The following is a 4,547-nucleotide window of genomic DNA, read 5'->3' on the forward strand; positions in this document are numbered from 1 at the left end:
AGTATCAGTGATAGGTAGGATTATGCCCCCCTCATCTGACTGCACCCCCTCCGGAGCAGCAGCAGTATCAGTGATAGGTAGGATTATGCCCCCCCCCCTCATCTGACTGCACCCCCTCCGGAGCAGCAGTAGTATCAGTGATCGGTAGGATTATGCCCCCCCCCCCCTCATCTGACTGCACCCCCTCCGGAGCAGCAGTAGTATCAGTGATAGGGAGGATTATGCACCCCTCATCTGACTGCACCCCCTCCGGAGCAGCAGCAGCAGTATCAGTGATAGGTAGGATTATGCCCCCCTCATCTGACTGCACCCCCTCCAGAGCAGCATCAGTATCAGTGATAGGTAGGATTATGCCCCCCTCATCTGACTGCACCCCCTCCGGAGCAGCAGCAGTATCAGTGATAGGTAGGATTATGCACCCCTCATCTGACTGCACCCCCTCCGGAGCAGCAGTATCAGTGATAGGTAGGATTATGCCCCCCCCTCATCTGACTGCACCCCCTCCTAAGCAGCAGCAGTAGTATCAGTGATAGCATTATGCACCCCTCATCTGACTGCACCCCCTCCGGAGCAGCAGTATCAGTGATAGGTAGGATTATGCCCCCCCCTCACCAGACTGCACCCCTCCGGAGCAGCAGCAGAGGCAGCACTAAAATAGTAAAAATTATTGTGACTTTATTCACACTCTCTAGCGCGATGTTTCGTTTTAGCTCTGAGTAAGGCAAAACATTGCACAAGAGGGAGTGAATAAAGTCACAAGATTTTTGACTACTTTGCTGCTGTCTTCGCTGCTGAATTATTGTACCAAGTCTCCTGGTTCCGTTGAAAGGGCTGCAAGCGGCATCAAGGTGTACAAACCACCGCTAAAGTGACTGGCGGTGTTGGGCTTGTAGCATGACCGCCCAAGGTGAGCAGCAAGTTTAGCCACTTACACACATTTGTTCTGCAGTAATAAGCTATGTGCGCCGCATGGTGTTCTCTCTCTTCTACTAGTAGATGTATAAAATGGCAGATTACATTTTAAAGCTAGGTTTACACGCTGACCACTGATATGCCTTTCATGATGGTCCTTTAAAGTCTTATTCTAGCCCAACACCTTATGGTGAGGCTAGAATAAACCGTCATGGGTCTCCTCTGCTGGAGATTGTAATAGAGGAGCAGACTAGATGGTCATTTTTTCCTTCTTCTTCTGAGGCTGTGTTCACACATGACATTTTTTATGTGTTTTTACAGCAATATTGTTGGAATTTCATTAAAGTTTCTACATAAATGGTGCAGTTTTACCACAACTGCATGAATCAGTAACAACTGTATAAGTGACTGGCACTGCACTAGCGTTGCTGGTCACATACACAGCTCTATGCAAAGTCGCTGTACTAACGTGAAAGGTTTGGCGCTGATTATGTCTTTATATATTGGGTGGGCCCCAAGAATCAATTTCCCTGGTGGGCCAATGTACCCCAGTCCGACACTGTGCACAATGATGGAATATCGTGTGTACATTGGCTACCACTGGTTTCACCCGCATGTGACAATCACAGCCCAGTACCTGCCCCACTGTCTCAGCCCGCTGCCTTTATGCCAAGTCAGATAGTGTAGAATGAGAAGATACCAAAGCCAGATGAGAGACAAAAGGAAAGATAATGCCTTCTAGCTCCCTAGTTAACTTATCTAAGGGCGCCTCCTCCAGACCCCTCTAGGTGTTCTTAGAGTCTAGTCCTCCTATGTTTGATGGTAAAAGGGGGCTCCTCCTTCCCCCATATGAGGCAAATAAATCCTCCTGATGTTACGGGCCCCTAATTTGCCTCTAGATGTTAAAAGGGGTTATCTGGGGAGCTGAAAAGATATTTCCACCATTACCAGCATCTCACTTCCAGTTCGGACTCATCTCATCCCAACATCTTTTGACCTGGCAAAGGTCTGAGAGAGTAGATCAGGTACTATGGTATGATCACCACATGTGGGTGAAACTCGCCGCCAGCAGTGGTCAATGTACGCACAATGTTGTGATGACATTGGCAACATTGTTTGTACATTGACCGCCACTAGTTTCACCCACATGCAACAATCACAACAAAGTACCTGCCCCACTGTCTCAGGCCGCCTCCGTTTTGCCAGATAAGAAGATGATGGTGCGAGAGGAGACCAAACGAAAAGTGAGACGCCGGCGAGGAAAGAAACGCCTTTTTAGTTACCAAGATAACCCCTTTAAGGGCACCTCCTCCAGACCCCTCTAGGTGTTGTGAGTGTCTACTCCTCCTGTCTCTGATGGTAAAAGGGGGCTCCTCCTCCCCCATGTGTGGTAAATATATCCTCCGGATGGTATGGGCGCCCCATTTACCACTTGATGTTAAAAGGGGTTATCTGGGGAGCTGAAAAGATATTTCCACCATTACCAGCATCTCATTTCTAGTTCGGACTCATCTCATTCCAACATCTTCTGAGCTGGCAAAGGTCTGAGACAGTAGATCAGGTACTATGGTGTGATCACCATATGTGGGTGAAACTCGCCGCCAGCAGTGGTCAATGTATGCACAATGTTGTGATGACATCGGCAACATTGTTTGTACATTGACCGCCACTAGTTTCACCCACATGCAACAATCACAACAAAGTACCTGGCCCACTGTCTCAGGCCGCCTCCGTTTTGCCAGATAAGAAGATGATGGTGTGAGAGGAGACCAAACTAGAAGTGAGACGCCGGCGAGGAAGGAAACGCCTTTTTAGTTACCAAGATAACCCCTTTAAGGGCACCTCCTCCAGACCCCTCTAGGTGTTGTGAGTGTCTATTCCTCCTATCTCTGATGGTAAAAGGGGGGCTCCTCCTCCCCCATGTGTGGTAAATGTGTCCTCCGGATGTTATTGGCATCCCATTTACCACTTGATGTTCCGGACGCCTCCTCCTCCAGACAGCTCCAGATGGTCGGGTGTCTTCTCCTCACACTGGCGGCGCGGTGTTATCTAGATAGGATATATAACAAGCAATGTGTTAATAATGACAGGTTACATATATAGGCTCCATATGAATATACAGTCAGAATAAAAGTGATCTGAGGTGTGATGGGATTTTGGTTACTCACCTTTACTCCTCCTTGGTGGTGCAGCAGCAGCAGAACAGCGCCCGCAGTCTATAAGGGAAGGAGAAAAACCAGCATGACTTTCCTGAGATCAGACCCATCAGCAGTGATGGGGAATAGACATTATACTGGAGAGAGGGGACCAGGTGCTATCCTAGTGGGTGAGATACAGGCGGCACCATGTCACTTGTATGTCTGTATTATGTACATGAGGCCTTTCGTGGTTATTATATGTGACTGATAATATAATATATAGTGATGACATGAGGATATACAGTGCAGCAATAGAGGTGTGTTATCGTGTAAGTGTATCATCCCTTATATTTACCTGGATAAGATGGATCTCCTTCTGCTGCTGCTTCTGCCGAGGAGAAATGACCAAGAAATGGAGGGAAATCAATGGTTAGTGTAAGGAAACCAGAACTTCTGAGCACATTATATAGAAACAATGCTCTTTTACCAGCTCTACTCACACCTGCAGTAATATACTATTCACTATTACCCACAATAGAAATTAGATCCCACCTCTAAATAGAGCGCCCCCGTCCTCTCTCTATATACAGGATTGTAAATAACAATTCCTTGCATTCACAATGTTATAAGTTTTGTTTCATTACCTGGGGATCTCCATGGTCGTCCCTTGGTCCTCGTCGTCCTCCTCTTCTTCTCTGTGTATAGAATGTAAACCATCTCATATATAAATGTATTGTTATATTACAGATTATAGAGTTTATTGTAAAGAAAGTGATTGCAATAGTAATGTAGTGAGCTGTACACTGCTCTATACAATAACCATATAGTACTGTATATTGCAGGTACAGCCAGCGAAAGTATAAAGTGTAGGGGGACCTTAACAACTAAGTCCCAGTGTCAGCAGTTTGTAATGTGAATAAATGCTGTTAAAATAAATAGAAAAATATGATTCTATGTCTAACTAGAGCGCCCCCTATCCGGCCCTCCCACTGCTCCTCTCTCTATACAGGATGGGAAAAAAATAAACGTGTATTCACAATACTATAAGCTTTGAGCCCTCACCTGGGGGGGTCTGCAGCCTCGTCCTCTTCCTCGTCGACGTCGATTTCACTATATAGAGAACATAAACCAGCTTGTATATATGTATATATATATACATCCTGTCTTTCTGCCGCTCCTCTCTCTATACAGTATAGTAAAAAAAAAAAAAAACATGTATGCACAATACTATAAGCTTTGAGCCCTCACCTGGGGATGTCCGCAGCCGCGCCATCTTCCTCGTCGTCGTCGATTTCACTGTGTAGAGAACATTCACCAGCTTGTGTATTTTTATATATATATATATATATATATATATATATATATATATATATATATATATACATACACACACATCCTGTCTTCCTGCCGCTCCTCACTCTATACAGGATGGTAAAAAAAATAAATATGTATTCACAATGCAATGAGCTTTGAGTCCTCACCTGGAATTGTCCTCTG

General features: G+C 45.7%; 1 long non-coding RNA gene across 1 annotated transcript; it reads right to left on the reverse strand.

Annotated features, from left to right (window-relative positions):
* Positions 1-2,878: 2,878 nt before the first annotated feature.
* Positions 2,879-3,441, reverse strand: LOC138775529 (uncharacterized). Its single transcript, XR_011360576.1, has 3 exons — positions 3,406-3,441; positions 3,081-3,128; positions 2,879-2,961 (listed from the first exon to the last, which is right to left on the reverse strand). It is a non-coding gene; the product is annotated as an uncharacterized lncRNA (long non-coding RNA).
* Positions 3,442-4,547: the final 1,106 nt, after the last annotated feature.

The sequence above is a fragment of the Dendropsophus ebraccatus genome, unplaced genomic scaffold (genome assembly GCF_027789765.1).
Source record: "Dendropsophus ebraccatus isolate aDenEbr1 unplaced genomic scaffold, aDenEbr1.pat pat_scaffold_1722_ctg1, whole genome shotgun sequence".
NCBI lineage: Eukaryota > Metazoa > Chordata > Amphibia > Anura > Hylidae > Dendropsophus > Dendropsophus ebraccatus.